Source organism: Pseudorca crassidens, chromosome 2 (assembly GCF_039906515.1).
Source record: "Pseudorca crassidens isolate mPseCra1 chromosome 2, mPseCra1.hap1, whole genome shotgun sequence".
In the NCBI taxonomy this organism is placed as follows: Eukaryota; Metazoa; Chordata; class Mammalia; order Artiodactyla; family Delphinidae; genus Pseudorca; species Pseudorca crassidens.
The window spans coordinates 37,364,165-37,380,720 of record NC_090297.1 but is presented as its reverse complement, the minus strand read 5'-3'; the positions used below and the strand labels follow the sequence as shown (position 1 = coordinate 37,380,720).

General features: G+C 43.8%; 1 protein-coding gene across 11 annotated transcripts in view; it reads left to right on the top strand.

Annotated features, from left to right (window-relative positions):
- The first annotated feature begins 2 nt into the window (after positions 1 to 2).
- The window catches only part of TESK2 (testis associated actin remodelling kinase 2), a 137,199-nt gene continuing 120,645 nt past the window's right edge, over positions 3 to 16,556 (top strand). For 4 of the 11 annotated variants that reach the window (XM_067725931.1, XM_067725934.1, XM_067725933.1 and 1 more), the window contains exon 1: positions 6,567 to 6,908. The gene's annotated coding sequence lies outside the window, so the exon portion shown is untranslated. Of the gene's footprint in view, positions 1,414 to 1,576; positions 1,764 to 1,876; positions 1,945 to 2,224; positions 2,293 to 6,566; positions 6,909 to 7,249; positions 7,726 to 16,556 lie in introns of those variants that run through there. The other 7 variants (XM_067725936.1, XM_067725926.1, XM_067725928.1 and 4 more) reach the window with 6 other exon arrangements.

Here is a 16,556-nt window from a genome sequence, read left to right as displayed (position 1 = left end):
AGCTTTGAGGCAGCTTGGACTCCATTTCCCCAGAACTACTGGGATCGGCAGCGGGACTTCGTTGGCTCTGCGCGATGCATCCTGGCACACGTAGTTCATTCGGTCCTTAGAGACAGCCACTACAGAAGCCGAAAGACTCAGTTTCCCGGCAAGCTTCACGGTGGGGCTGTGACTGCGCGTGTTGCTTCTAGGGAAACGTAGTTCGGTAGCCTGCATCACCAGCTGTCTCCAGTAGAGGTGAACTCAGTTTCCCAAGTGGCACCGCGGAGACCAGTGCGAAGGCGGGCTTTCCCGGCCTACCGTAAGGTTTGAACCGGGCGGCGGCAGTAGTTCGGTGTGATGGCGCAAGTGTCGTGCGTCTGGAGAGGTCTCGACCAAGATTCGGTACCTTTTAACTCCCACCTGATATCTGCGTATCAGGGCATCCCGCTTTTCCACCAGTTCCCCAAGGACGTTGCTCCCCTGACTAGTCCCAGAGGCGTAGTTTTGGTCTGATACTGCATCCTTACATTTATTATTGCATCCCCCACTCACCTCTTTAGATCTGACGTTGTGGTCTTTCCTGGGCTGTGCCTTGGGTGCCCACAGTTGGGAGAGCAAGGGCACAAGATGCCAGGGAGCCAGAGCTCTGCCGCAGGCTATGAGTAGGAGCCTGAGATGGTCTGATCACCTCGGTGCGCTTCTCAATGCTACTGACGGAAATGTGGCCAGGATTAAGGTGAGGGGGCGCCTGAGTCCCCCGCCCTCTGGTTTAGGGGCTGTGGGTTAAAGGACTGCAAGACAGAACTCATTGGCCTGTGCATTTGTTTTTTTGTAGCAAAGGCTGTATCCCCTTGGAGTCTCCACCACGGGTATTGTTCCTTTTTCTACCTATCCCTCAGCCTTTTCTCTTTCCAGAATCTGCCTTTTTCCAGTGCCTATGCCGTCCACTAGTCCTTGCAAATTCCAGCTTTTTATTTTCCTGAACAAACATTTCGCCCCCCCACCCCCCCAATAGGCTTTGCACTCGTCCCTTCCTTATTCCCTCAGCAGGAGACCTGACTGGGACCCGGATTTCCCCTCATTACTTGCCTCCCCAGTCAGGAGTCCAAGCTCAACAGCCTTGGGCTCTAGAGACTCCCATTGTCCCAGAGAGACTAAGTTGGGCTGAGGCCCGTAGTGCATCTTCTCTCTGGGATGAATTTACTATTCTTCGATCCCAGCTTCGATCCCAGGCTCAGGTGAGGCATGGAATCCTAGGTGAGTATGTTTGGGGTTTGCGTGAGATGAGGATACCAGGGGTTGGGGGAACCCCTTGCATAATAGATCGTGTGGTTTTTCTGCCTGGGTAGGTGACTGAGGCACTAAGGCAGGCTGTGCAGGGCCTGCTGGAAGAGCGAGAGCAGCAGAAGTACCAGATCTCTGCCCTAGAAGGTATCTGATCGGTTCTTTTCTTCATATACACAGTCTCATATGTGTGAACACATTTTGTTGCACTCCTGTTGTGTGTGTGCTTGTGTCTTGATTTGCAAGTGGAGTCTCTAGGCTCATGTGTGAAGTTCTTAGAGGGGCTGATCCCCAACTTGTCCCACTACAGCATCACTAAGGTTGCTGCAGGGGGGCCCAGAGCAAAGGGTCCTTCTCCTGGAGCAACGCCTGGAGGGGCTGAGAAGGGAACTGCAGGGCCTTCGAAGCTAGGTACAGGAACAGGCGTGAGCCCAAATACAAACAGGACCACAAAAGTGCAGTGCTACCAGTGGCCTTCACCAAGAGCTGCAGAATGAGTAAGTGATGGGCAAAACCTCGCCTTCTTCAGGCCTCTGAACTCCTGGTACTCTGGTAGCCTCCTCTGGGCTTGTTAATTGGCTTTAGAATGACACTGCTGTCATTCCTGCAGGCTGCAACTGCTGTGGGAGGAGTCAGAGATTCTTTGGGAGGAATTGAAGTTGCTGCAGGACCAGCTGAGTGAGTAAAAGATTGGGGGTGGGTATGAAGTCACCTGTTCCCTTTTCTGGAAAGCCTTCTTGCTTTCCTAATAAATGACCATAGCTCTGACTGCTTGAGCTTCCTAGAAATCTGGCCAAATATTTTGTCTTACCTCTCATGGTGTGAGTCTAGTCTCCCCAGTCAGCTTGGAAACTTCTCAGCAGCTGGACCAGAATGCTTCTGTCCTAGTTTTCAGTGCCAGAGAAGGGGAAGGAAGGAAGTTGGAGAACATCCCCCTTACATTTTCTCTCATCCACAGGCCAGCACCAGGAGCTGCTGCTGAAACAGATGACTGAGGGGCGGCAAGCTCAGGCCCACAGCTGGAAGGTAGGACCAGGATCGGACCTATCTGTTCACATCTCCCTTTGGAGGCCCCGTCCTTTCTCTGTCTATCCTGTTTTGCTGGCGGGCCAGGATACCCTCTCCTATCTCTATCTCTTTCCTTCTCTTCCCTGTGCTGACTCCACCTGCCTCCAAATCTCTTCTTCCCAAGCCCTCTGCTCCAGGCCATGAGAAACTATCTTTGTCCACATGAGGGTTCCAAGTGTGCTGAAGAGGCTAATTGTGGGGAGGGGGAGTTGCTTCTGGAGAGGGAGAGGTTTGGTCCTACCTGGGCCCATGGTCTGGCAGATGTTGGATCAGCTGGAAAGTGGCCAGGAGGGCAAAAGTCACACCCTGGAGACTGCCAGGACAGAGGTCCAGGATGCCCGGTGGGAGCACGACCCCCTCAGGTCAGGGAGTGTGGGTGCTTGCGGTAGTGGAAGGGATTCGTCTCACAGAGACCAGGCACTAGGGACCAAAGTTCAGCTAGCTATCTTAAATTTGAAATGGGCTGGTAGGGGTGGTATGGTAGGGGTTGCAGCCCATACGGGCAGTACTGGGCATTCTTTACTTGACACAGAGTCACCGAGGTATTTCTATATATTTGGAGGATAAAGGGGGAGGGGACTGGAGTCCTAGCCTCAGGAAGGAGGACAGTTCTGTGCTGGGAGGGCCCCCTTGACCCACCATCACCATCTCTGCCTCTGATTCTTTCCCCTTTGCAGGACCTCCGTTCACGTCCTCCAGTCTAAGCTGCCCCTGGCTGCCACCTTCGCCATGTCTCTTTCTTCATCTAGCTCTGAAGTCAGTCTTCCAGACAGTAACAGTAGTTAGGAACTTTTAAGGTAGCTAGGTGGGGGTAAGGCATGGATCTTGGGGAAGCTGAATCTGAATGGTGCCTGGATGCCAGCTGCCTAATTGTTTGACATTGGGTAGAATGGAGTCTCTGCCTCTTTCTTTGTGAATCCATCAACCTCCGTTGCTCCTTATCCCGAGTCAGGCCTTTATGTCCTTCCCCATCAGGGCCCACAGCCTAGGTCTGTATGTATCACAGTGCTTGCTGATGATTTGTTCTCTCTTCCCTTTCTTTCCTCTTAGATCTCCAGAGGCATACCCTTTCTAACCTGCAGCCCAGCAGCTTTCAGCTCCAGGCCCAGAGCCCTATACTTTAAGGGCCCCAAGATGCTCCTGAGTGACTGTAAGGACTTGTAAGAGCAGTAGGATGATGTCTTCTTTGCTCACCTTCCCTTCCAAGGTCCTGTTTCTGGGTCCCCTTCCCCTACCCTCTTGATCTAGCTGGTGTTTGCCCTCCCTACTGAGGTTTGTCACTGCCTGTCCAGCCTTACCCACAAGCAATAAAATGGTTTAATCCTGCCTGATGTGTTTTCTGTGAATCAGCACCCACATGGGATAGACTCAGCTGTACCTGTGACTTGACTGCTTCCTGTCACCTCTCTCTCTGAAATCCAAGTTCATAGACATTTATAACTGTATCTTCTGAGTGCAAGCCCTGTGCTCAGTGGACGTTGGAAGGAAGAGCTCCCATTCTGGTGGGTAGAATGAGGTAGGACAATGCTCTGGGGCAGTACTGCTATGGGGATGCAGAGGAGGGCAAGACACTCTGGTGGGCCTTTGACCTGGCAAATAGAAGGCTTCCTCTCCTTTTTTTTCAGCTTCTGCCTCTTGAGGCTCACTCCAGCCCCTCCATATTTCTTCATCCTCAGCAGTCCAGGCTGCATTTCTGCAGCAGTCTCCTCCTTAGTGTCTCTTCTTTCAGTCTCTACCTCTAGTCCAATGGCGTTCAGGGCTTTTTGACTGTGACCTCCAGTAAGAAATACAGTTTACATTGTAGCATAGTAAATATAAATGTATGTATTTATTAATTGAAACAAATTTTATGATTCAATACTATTCTTTAAATTTTTTTTTTTGATGATGAGAAACAATGCTGTATTTAAGTTAATTAATTAATTTATTTTTGCGGTACGCGGGCTTTTCACTGTTGTGGCCTCTCCCGTTGCGGAGCACAGGCTCTGGACGCGCAGGCTCAGCGGCCGTGGCTCACGGGCCCAGCCGCTCCGCGGCATGTGGGATCTTCCTGGACCGGGGCGCGAACCCGTGTCCCCTGCATCAGCAGGTGGACTCTCAACCACTGCGCCACCAGGGAAGCCCTTATTCAATACTATTCTTACTAAGAGTTATGCACTCTGATATTTCCTATTATATTTTTTAAAATGCTTTGTGGCTATTGGTTCTGATCCTTCTACCACTTGGTTGCTCTCTGGAAGTATACCTTCCTGGGTAGATTAGGGAAGCTTTACTTTTTCCTTACTTGGGCTTTGTGTTGTAGACAGTGCAGTCCAGGGTTTCCCTAGAAGTAGCAGCATCTCACTGAGGTCTCATTAGGTCTCTTCCAGTGCTAAATACAGCCCAAAAAATAATGTCATTTATCCACCAAGTGGATGTTTATTGAGCATAATACATAACAGTCCTGGTATATACTTGTCCTAAGCTAAGATGTGCAGTGGACTCACATCTCTTAGCTCAGTCTAGCTGGGAAGAGGAGACAGTTATCTGAAATAAAAGCATAATAAAAGGCTGGGGTGAGTAGAGCAGGAACTACTTCCTGTTTTGGGGTACATTCAAGGCCCTGGCCTAATCAGCAGACAGGTCATGAAGGGTGGGCCTTTGACACCTGAATAGCTATAAGGCAATCCTCATGTTTTCTTCCCCCTCAGCATTAGGGAGATTGATGAGAATGGAATGGTAGAGATGAGACCTGGGTCCAACAGAACCTGTTCAAAAAAACAAAACCCAAAAGTTCCCATGAAGGCTCATCTTCCTGCTGAAGCAGATACAAGGAACCCCTGTCTTTGACATCTTTTACTGGGCAGGTGATATATCTGGCATAATGGCACTATTTAATCTACTTGCTACCAGTGCTCTACTTATTTATCAACTACTTTGCATCAAGGTCTGTGGAAGACAGGTTTGCAAGGGTGCCAGGGCTCCAACAGAAACATTAAATAGCAATGTGGAACAATGGTATTTGAACAGTCACCAGGTGGCAGCACATGATTTGTTGCCAGGCGAATGATACAGAAAAGGCTTGCCAAGGGGACTGGGTGATGGTGACCTCTCTTCTCCCTTTAGAGATCCTGTGAGCTATCAATCTTCCTAAAACAGTGTCCTGTAAAGGCTACTCTCCTGCTAAAGAACCTCTGATAATTCTCCCAGCATAAAAAAGAAAGGACAAGTTTGGCATTTAAGCTGAACCCACATTTAACCTCTTATCTCTGCCTTCTATCTCTTACCACACATCTTTCTTAAACTTTATTGCCACCAAAAATGCACACCACCTATACTCCAACTGTTCAAATTCCACTCATCTGTCAAGACCCTTGCAACAGGAGGCAAGTCTAAAGATGGCACAAAGGAGGTCTCTAACCCCAGGGAACGTGGGTGCAGGAAGGCCATACTCCACTGTTTGCCTGCTCTTGCCCTGGAAGCTTCAATCTGCTCAGGCTCATACCTTGATGGCATGAGGTCCAGGCGTATGGAAAGCATGAGGAAATATGTGCCTGTTGAACAGCTGAATAGCATTCTTATTCTCTAACCTGTTTTCAAGCCAGCTCAAGTGTTAACCTCCTGGAAGAAGCCTTCACCAAATCGAATCTCTTAGTTTAGAGGTATTGCTCGCTCAGCATTTATACCCATTGCTCTTACTATCTCAAGTCGCTAATAATTGTTTATTTCAGTTTTCCCTCCACACTATAGTGAGATCCTGTCCGACTCTGCGTTCATACGGCTTTTGCCTACTCAAGTCCTTATTCAGCTATATCTTCACGAAGCCAAAAGCCGCGCTAGTAGAATCCATTTTCTGTTGCCTCTATCAATTACCAAGCGCTTATATGTTTGGCATTTTGATTGGCCCATTTTGTGTTTACTCTCCCGCCCTCTGAGAGGCTCCTGGGCTCGTGTTTTCCCCAGGTGTATTCTCTCCTCCTTGGTTCCGCCCTTGGTTCCGCCTTTCCCGCACACTGCCTCTTCTGTTTTTACTTCTACTTCCTTCCTACTGGTTCCCTTCGTCCTCCGGAGTTGGCGCTTTGGGCTGATGATTGGCTTTTCTGAACGCCCATTGTGTCCACCCTCATACCACGTGGCATTCCTAGTGCTAATTGGGCAATTCCACTAGCTCGTTTTTCCAGGATTAACGATTGATTGGCTGCTCTGAGGGAGGGCTTGAGAAGAGGGGCGTGACCGTTGAAACCCCGCCCCTAGCTTCCCTGCCCGCTTGGGCAGGAGTTTCAGTCGCTCGCGGCTGGGCAGCCCAGGGCTCTTCCAGCTGCGCTCTTTGGCTCGCCGGCCGGATCATTCTCCTGGCCTCGCCGAACAGGCGAGGGGAGCGGCCCCGGCTGCGGGGTCATGGCAGTAGCCTCCTCGTCCTCCGCCGCCGCTGGCCCAGCCGAGTCGCCGGCTTCTGCGCGAGGGAGCCCTACCGCCTCCGCAGGCTAAGAGCCGCTGCCGCCTCCGAGCTGTGAGGGCTACTATGCTCCCTCTTTGCCTCCGCCTCCCCCTCCCGCCCGCGCAGGCACCCCTCTGGCTGCTCAGTCCCGCCTCAGGTAACGCCAAGAGAGCGCGTGGGGCACTAACCCAGGGCACCCCGGCCCGCGTGCGCGGCTACCGCCCGCATGGGCTTAGGAGCATTGGTGCTCCGGTCTTTTAGCACTGGCAAGACTCCTTCGCTTCCCGGAGCCTCCTCTCAGCGGCTGGGGACACTCCTCGACCCCTTCCCCTACTCTTTTCACTTCCTTCAGGGTCCCGGGACGGCTTCTTACCCCTGCCCCGCGCCTTCTCCCTCCCCACCTTAGAGGCCCGGAACCCGTAGAAGTTCCTTCGTATCAGGGACTTGGTCCCCGACTCCTTCAGGCTCTTTCCCCACTTCAGAGACTCAGGACTTCTTCATTTCGTCGCAGAACTCCCGTTTCTGAGACCTCCAGCTCCACCCTGTCAGCTCGCTCAGAGATCTGGACTCCCTCACTTTTTTTCTCAAACGTAACACCCTCGAAAACACCCACTTCTACCCTCGAAAGATACTTCCCTCCCCTCGGACACTACTGACTCCTTTTTTTCACTCCTCCCCTGTCATCCCTCCTCTCCGCATCTTTCCTTTTCCCTCCTCTGCCTTTTACCCTTAACTTTGAACACTCTGGACTAAGCCAGTATTCAGATTTAGCTAGAAGTGAAACCGGGTTTGTCGAATTTAAAAACCTTTCAATGTATCCCTCTGAAAAAAACTTTGCTAAATAATTTGGACTTTATTCTGTAGGTATGGGGAGCCATTGAAGCTTTTAAGCAGGAGTTTGGTATGGTTGATTATCTCTGGTGAAAATATGGAGGAAGAATTCAAAGTGAAGAGCGTGGAGGCAGAAAGCCTAGGTAGGCAGGAAAGTAGTGTGCTAATCCAGGTCAGAGGGGAATAGTGGTAGGAAAATGAAGAGAATGGCATGCAGTTCCATGAGGTTTCAAAATAGAGTTGACTGTATGATTCCATTTATACGAAATGTCCAGAGTAGGCAAAACTAAAGAAACAGAATGTAGATGAGTGATTGCCTATGGCTGGAGTTGGGGGTACACACATGCAACAAGACCTAGGAGTAGGGTCATGGGGTATATGCACTTTAACTTCATAAGATATCAGATTGTTTTCCAAAGTGGTTGCAGCAATTTACACTCCTATAGCAGAGTATGAATGTTATCACTGCTTCATATTCTTATTAGTATTTGGTAGTATCTGACATTTAAATTTCTACCAATTTAGGGGGTATAAAAAGGTACTGTGGTCTTTATTTGCATTTCCCCAATTATTAATAATGTTGAATATCTTGTGTTTCCCAATTTGGTTTCTTCTGTGAATTGCTTGTTAAGTCTCTTGCCCATTTTTCTACTTTGTGGGTTTTTTTCTTACTAAGTTCTAATAGTTTTTTTTAATATACTTTGAGTACAATTAGTTACAAAAATTCTCTTCTGATCTGTAACTTGTATTTTCACTTTTGTCTTTTAATAGATAGTATTTATTATGAAAAAAATAGAGTTGAGAGAATTAGTGGGGGATTTCTAACTTGGCTGATGGGATGGATTGATAGTGTTAATTGAAATAGGGAACATAAAGAAGCAATTTTGAGGGGAGGTAATGTGATTTTGGATAAGTTTAGTTTGAGGTGTTTTTCAGGTATCATTGTGGGTAGATGGAAATTTGGGTCTGAAAACTGGGAGAAAGTTTGGAACTGAATACATATATTTGAGGGTCAACAAAGAGTATATGGGGGATGTTTGAAGCCTTAGTATGGGGTGGTAATACTGAAAGAAGAGAAGAAAAGGGCTGTGGACCAGAAGGAATATCATTGTTTGAAGGGTAATAGACACTGAGAAAGAGAGGTTAAAACAGTGGGACAAGAACTAGAACAGAATGGCATTATGATAGAAGCCAAAGGAAGAAAGGGTTTCAAGAAGGGAGAGGGCGACCATCAGTGTATGATGTGGTGTATGACCAGTAGAATGAGAATTCGGAAGAAACCACTGAATTTAGTAATTAGAAGATCACTTGCTTTCTTTGAAAGACACTTTAGATAGCGTGATGGTGGGAATGATGGCAGTAGTCAGATCGTGATGGATTGAGGAGCAAATGTGAGACAGTAAAATTACTCTTTCAACAACTGTGATTATGAAGGAGAGCTGATAGTAGTGAAACACCTTTGTTGAGGTTATGCTATATGCCAGGTATCATAAAGATGCGTTATAGATCACAACAGCCTTGTTTATGTATCAGTATCCCTCTTTTACAGTTGGGAAGCTATAGGCAAGAATTTGAAAAAGTCTGTCTAGCTCTGAAACCTGTGTTCTTTCCACTATGGCACATGTGTGTTTTTCTTTTTAGTATGGTAGGTTGAGGGGAAATTTTATTTAGGAGATACGTTGGGCATTTCATTCTTTGACACCGAAAGGATAGACATCGAGATGGATAATGATGTGGTAGGAGAGAAGGAAGGTGAGAGAGTTTAAAAGATGGTTTTATTTTGTTGATGTGATAAGTTATCTGTGGAGACGTCAATTATCTTTGGAGACTGAAGGAACTATGGTGAGTTTCTGGCTTGAGTATTATGGCCATGGAAATATTCAATGGAAAATGAAAGAGGAATGGATTAAGGATTCTTCTTTTAATTAATTAATTTATTTTTATTTTTGGCTGCGTTGGGTCTTCGTTGCTGCACGTGGGCTTTCTCTAGTTGCGGCGAGCGGGGACTACTCTTCATTCAGTGTGCAGGCTTCTCATTACGGTGGCTTCTTGTTGTGGAGCACAGGCTCTAGGCATGTGGGCCCAGTAGTTGTGGCTCGCAGGCTCAGTAGTTGTGGTGCACAGGCTTAGTTGCTCTGTGGCATGTGGGATCTTCCCGGACCAGGGCTCGAACCTGTGTCCCCTGCATTGGCAGGCATATTCTTAACCACTGCGCCACCAGGGAGGGAAGTCCCTGGATTAAGGATTAAATAAAAAAGATTGCTGACACATTTAAGCCAAGTTAAAGTTAGAAATATATATTTGTAGTGGGGCCCAGGAGCATGCATTTTCCACTCCAGCAGCCTAAGAGCAAGAGGGCAAAAAAGATGATTGGGTTGATCCAGAATTGGAATTTACAAGAAAGAAAGGTAAAATGGAGAGTAATTTTACATTGCTAGTGATAGTGTGGGAGGTATGATGGTATGATGCACTTTGAGCGTCAGAGCTGGGGCTGTGAGAAATAAAACCTTCTTTGGGGCTGGTGTACTTGGAAAATAAGGAGACAATCAGAAATGTGGTTGAAGACTAGGTTTTGTAAGAAAAACAGAATGAGAAAGCTGAGAGTTCAGTATAAATATAGTTTCAAGGTATAACAAAAAACAGTGTAGGGACTTCCCTGATGGCGCAGTGGTTAAGAATCCGCCCACCAATGCAGGGGACACGTGTTCGAGCCCTGGTCTGGGAATATCCCACATGCCGCGGAGCAACTAAGTCTGTGTGCCACAACTACTGAGCCTGCAGTCTAGAGCCTGCGAGCCACAATTACTGAAGCCCGCGTGCCTAGAGCCCATGCTCCGCAACACGAGAAACCACCACAATGAGAAGACTGCGCACCACAATGGACTAGCCCCCACTCGCTGCAACTATAGAAAGCCCATGTACAGCAACAAAGACCCAACGCAGCCAAAATAAATGAATGAACAAATGAATAAATAAGTAAATAAATAAACTTAAAAAAAAAAACCAGAGTGTAACTGTCTCAGTGCTGTTGAAGGGGAATAGACGCATAGATTATTGAAGTAGTGGGAGGTTAAGGGGCTATAAAGGATATTGATATGTCATCAGTATGGATGTCATAGTTGCCCACTATGAAGCGGGAAATGGAACAGAGAAGATATTGGGTCCTATATGTGGGGCTGCTCAGAACTAAGGGACCCAGAATTGAGTTGGACGTTCCTTGGCACTTGTTCAAAAGCAGTACTAGGTGGTACAGATATTTGTGTGTGAATTAATGTCGAGATCCTCAAATACTTGATGCCCTGGATGTATGATGTATTATTCTCTCAAACAGATGTCTATTTGGGATGGTCTGAAACACAGATCTTTTGTGATTTGGAATATGATAGGCCTGTTTAGCTCTGTTTAAAAGTGTACGTGCTGAGAAGCTAGACTAGGGAATCTCCAACCCAGTATCCCCAATGACATTTTGTACTTACGTTATTTGTAAAAAGTAAATTACGTATTTACATATTTACATGTACTCATTCCCTGGCTTATTTAGAGTAGAAAGCTGACTTGCTTTAATGATTTTTTCTCTATGTGAAAGTGTTTATAAATATAATCTTTGTGTCGTACATTTCATCTTTTCTGCAAAATGAATGTTGTGTTGGAATTTGAAATCTATGATAAGGGCTTTTATGAGAATTTTGTCTCCTTCTGGTAAATGAAGCCCAAATATTACATTGTATAGTGTGGGTGATGGTGAATGTTTTGGGCCAACAATGAGTATTATACTGTTTTCCAAGTCGTCATATGGAGATGACTTCAGTGTAGTCTCACTGGTGTTATTTCTACTGAGCACTCGGAGTGGTTGTTTCAGAGAAAGGCTTACTTGTGATAATTTTTAAATCTTACATTCCTGAAAATTTCAGAAAGGCAGTGTGATATAAGGAAAAAAGTGGAAGTCCTAACTGTCATCGACCCTGTTATGATTGGCTATATGATTGTAGGCAAATTTTTTATCCTCTGAGCGTTAGGTTTTTTTAAATTTAATTTTTGAATAGGTAATACATTCAAATGGTTAAATAAATAGTTGAATATTTATATATTTTATATAAACAGTGAAAGTCTCACTCCTATGCCTATTCCTCATCCACGCAGTTTCATGTCCCTTGCCCAACCACTTTTACTGGTTTCTTTACACTCTTTTAGACTTTCTTTAGGCAAACGCTTACAATTATGAATGTATTTTTCCTACTTTTCATGCAAAAGTTAGTCCATAGTCCCCACTGTTCTGTACCTTCAACCCATTACCCCCCAAATTTTTTTTCACTTAATGTATCTTGGAGATCTTTCCAGATCAGTACATAGAGAGTTTCTGCTTTTTTTCATGAAATCTGCACAGTATTTCATTGAATGGATGTATCATAATTTAACTAGTTCCTTATTGTTGTACATGTATGTTGCTTCTACTCTTTTGATATTATAAGCAATTCTGTAATGGAGACCCTTGAACATGTGTCATTTTACATGTGTAAAAGGATATTTGTGGGATCACTTTATAGAAAGTGGGATTTCTAAGTCAAAGGATATATGCATTTATAACTGTGAAATATGTTGCCAAATTGCTTCCCTTTGGGTTTGCTCCAAAATGTGCATTGCCTGTTCACTCACCAACATTAGCTGTATCATAGCTAATGCTTACATGGTACTTACTGTGTACCAGATACTGTTCTAAGTGCTTTATATACATTACTTCATTTTATCTTAATAACATCCTTTGAGGTAGGTACTGTTATTATCTCCGTTTTTCAGATTAATAATTTGAGGAATAGAGACTTTAAGTGATTTGCCCAAATCATACAGTTACTGTGGCAGAAATTCAAACCAAGTATTCTGGCTTCAGGATTGGTGTTACTAAGATTATGTTTTACTGTTATCAAACTTGAATTTTTGCCAATCTGATAGAGAAAAATGATACCTCAGAGTAGTTTTAAGTTTTAAAATATTACGTTAAGGTTAAGGATCTTTTTATATTGTTTGATCACTCATGTTTCCTTTTCTGTAAACTACGTGTTTAAATTCTTTACCTGTTTTTCTTTTGAGTCATAGGCCTCTTTCCTATTAATTTCTAAGTTTCTCTCTCTTTTTATATATGATATAAATATGTATATATATTTATTTATGTATTGATATATATGTATTTATGTATATATATCATATATACATGTAATAAGATAAACTTTTTTGTCTGGGGTATGTATTGCAAATATTTTCCCATTTTGACATTTGTCTTCTGACTTCTTTTATTCCCATGCAGAACTTCTAGATTTTTATGTAGACAGACTTATCAATCTTGTCTTCTATGGCTTTTGGATTTTGAGTCATAGTTAGAAAGACCTTCTTCATCTCAATCATTAGTTTTTTTTTTTTTTCAATCATTAGTTTTTTAATCTATCCAGTGGGAACAAGAAAATAGAATTATTGTTAAGGTCAAAGTGCTTTGTGAACTGTAAACTGTAAATCATTATACAGATGAAATATGGTGTTACTTATTAATTTGTCTTCTGAACAAATTGTATAGAGATTGTTATCTCTTCTCCTGCATTAAATGGAATAGGATGACAAATTTTTGTTTTCTGCAGTGTGGGAAACTAGGGTGGTATTGATCTTGTGGTCAGTGTTTTTCTTGGACAATTTGCATGGGATCTTTTTCAAAAGTAGGCACAGTGGAAATCCTGAAGTATTTTTGCATACTTTAGTCTTTGTTGTTCTTTGTATTAGGTATAATTGGAATCTGACTAAAAGTTCTCAAAAATTGTTTTGCTTTCACATTAGCTATGGTTGACAAATTTGCACATTATTTACTTTGCGTATTGTATTCTTACTGATTGGTAGGAATTTGTAATTTGGGAGGACCCCTCATTTGTGTGTGTGTGTGTGTGTGTGTGTGTGTGTGTAAGATTATAAAATTAATGCATGTTCATTAAGGAGGAATTGGGGAATAGAGATGATTTTCAATTATTCAAATCTCCCCAAGATTCAAAGAGTTAATAGCCAATGTTAACATTTTGGACTCTCAGGATTCTTTTTGTGTATGTGTTTGCATTGTCCTTACCAACTCCCTAGGGTCTGGCATAGTGCCTGGCCCTTAGTAGGTGCTAAATAAATATTTGTTGACTGAGTGAATGAAAGAATGAATATGTTTTTACATAGGAAGTACGGAATCTCAATGTCTTACTTATTTTCATTTTTTTATCCACTGTAGATTTTGATTCATATAGTAGTATTAAAATTTGTATGCCATAATTCATTTGGAGGTGAGTAAGTTCAAGTCTAACCCTCACGGAGCTCAGAGTCCAGTGAAAGAGACAGATAAGCAACAATTAAAATACTGTGTGATAACTATAATAACAGAGCTTTGTGGAAGGCATTATCAAAACACAGAAAAAAGAGATTGAGGGGTCAGAGAACACTTTCCTTATGAGATGATCACTGGAGAGCCATGTAGAAGAGGTCAAGAAGAACATGCCAGGGAGAAGGAATATTCCTTCTAGGTATTGAAGTGTGAGCAGGACTCTACAAGTAGTTCTCTATGTTTGGAGCAGATTGTGTCTGTGGGTAGAGGAATAGAGATAGATGAGGCTGGAGATGTGGGCAGGGGCCAGCTAAGAAAGAGCCTTTGTATCACACATGAAAAGTTCTCAAAAGTTTACTTATTTTGGAGAATAGATTGGGAGAGGTGTGAGAGTGAAGCTAGGAAGACCAAGAAGATGTTAACTGAGTACAACAGCTGGAATGAGATGAACATCACTTAAGCCAAGTTAGGAGGGGAAAGCTACACTTGAAAGGAGGGTTAAGTCTGGGGGCTAATGATTAGGCCAGTTTTAGTAGAGCAAAGTCTTTGAATGCCAAGCTAAGGAATTTTATATGCAACAAATGTCATTGAATTTTTTTTTTAATTTAAAAATTTTTAGTTTTGGCTGCGTTGGGCCTTCGTTGCTGCATGTGGGCTTTCTCTAGTTGTGGCAAGCGGGGCCGACTCTTCGTTGCGGTGTGCGGGCTTCTCATTGTGGTGGCTTCTCTTGTTGCGGAGCACGGGCTCCAGGCGCATGGGCTTCAGTAGTTGTGGCACATGGGCTCAGTAGTTGTGGTGCACGGGCTTAGTTGCTCCGCAGCATGTGGGATATCCCCAGATCAGGGATCGAATCCGTGTCTCCTGCATTGGCAGGCGGATTCTTAATCACTGCGCCACCAGGGAAGCCGCCATTGAATTTTTTTTTAACTGTCATGTGTGTTATGTGAACTGTTACAGGTTGCAGTTTGCTTCCTTCCCACTAGTCTGAAATGATGTTGAAATCTTTCATGCTTATGAAATAGTAGAGATATTATCAAAGACAATTGTATTTAAACAGAAGTGAAATTTCAGACTGGAATATGACCCTTTATTTGAAAAGTATATATGTGTATATATATTAAAGAACTATGAAAATAGGCATTGTTTGAAAATACCTTTTATAATAGTTATGTACTCTTTCCTTTGGATTCTTAAGACCAGATAACCCTGTGGCATGGTAAGGCTCTGGTCTTGTTGAAGCTTTACAAGTATAAGGAAATCACATTAAAAGTCCTCTTAAAGCTCCATAGTTACATTAGAGAATACATTTTTAACTGGAATTAGAATTTTTTTCCTGAATTTAAATCAGAAAGAAAATATTTTAAGGAAGCAAACCCGTTTCAGAAAAAAGAAATACCAGGGAGTATGCTGTAGTTAATATGAATTTGGTTGAATTACTACAGGTCAGCTTTTATGTTTGTATTTCTGTATATTAATAATTAAATGCTTTAAGAGATTCATTTTCATTATACATTGATTGTGAAATTATGTTCAGTTTGCTATATTTATTGTCAATATAACATTATAGAAAGTTTAGAATAAGAGTAAAGAATAAGTCATACATTTTCTACCCAAAATAACATTATCACTTTGGTATAATTCCTTTATTTTTTCCAGTGCATACTTTTATATAATTATAATCATTGATTATTCAATTTTTATATTTTTGCCCCTCCCTCTTCGCACTTAACATATAAATTTCATCTCATGTAGTCTAAGCTATTGTAGTGGGAGGGATGAAAGGGTGATTTTTAGTTGTTCTAAGCTTTTTTTTTTTTTTTTGCGGTACGCGGGCCTCTCACTGCTGTGGCTTCTCCCGTTGAGGAGCACAGGCTCCGGAGGCGCAGGCCCAGCGGCCATGGCTCACGGGCCCAGCCGCTCCGTGGCATGTGGGATCTTCCTGGACTGGGGCACGAACCCGTGTCCCCTGCATCGGCAGGCAGACTCTCAACCACTGTGCCACCAGGGAAGCCCTGTTCTAAGCTTTTAATCTTCATTTTTTAAACAAAAGTAATGCAAGATCATTGTAAAAAAACTGAACAGAAACGTATTCCATAAAAAAATGAGTCTTGGGACTTCCCTGGTGGCACAGTGGTTAAGAATCCACCTGCCAATGCAGGGGACATGGGTTTGAGCCCTGGTCCGGAAAGATCCCACATGCTGGGGAGCAACTAAGCCCATGCGCCACAACTACTGAGCCTGTGCTCTAGAGCCTGCGAACCACAACTACTGAGTCCACATGCCACAACTACTGAAGCCCGCGTGCCTAGAGCCTGTGCTCCACAACAAGAGAAGCCACTGCAATGAGAAGCCCACGCACAGCAAGGAAGAGTAGACCCTGCTTGCCGCAACTAGAGAAAACCCGCATGCAGCAATGAAGACCCAACACAGCCAAAAATAAATTAAAAAAAAAAGTCTTTCTTATAATCACCTCTTCCACCAAGATAAAGTTTAATATATGCATTCCTTTAAATTTTTTGATATATACTAATGTTTACTATTATATTAAAAAATAAAAATACGATTGCACTATACATTCTATTTTGCCAACAGTGACGCTGTCAAGTGACAATACCAATATCTTGGTATTGTCACTTG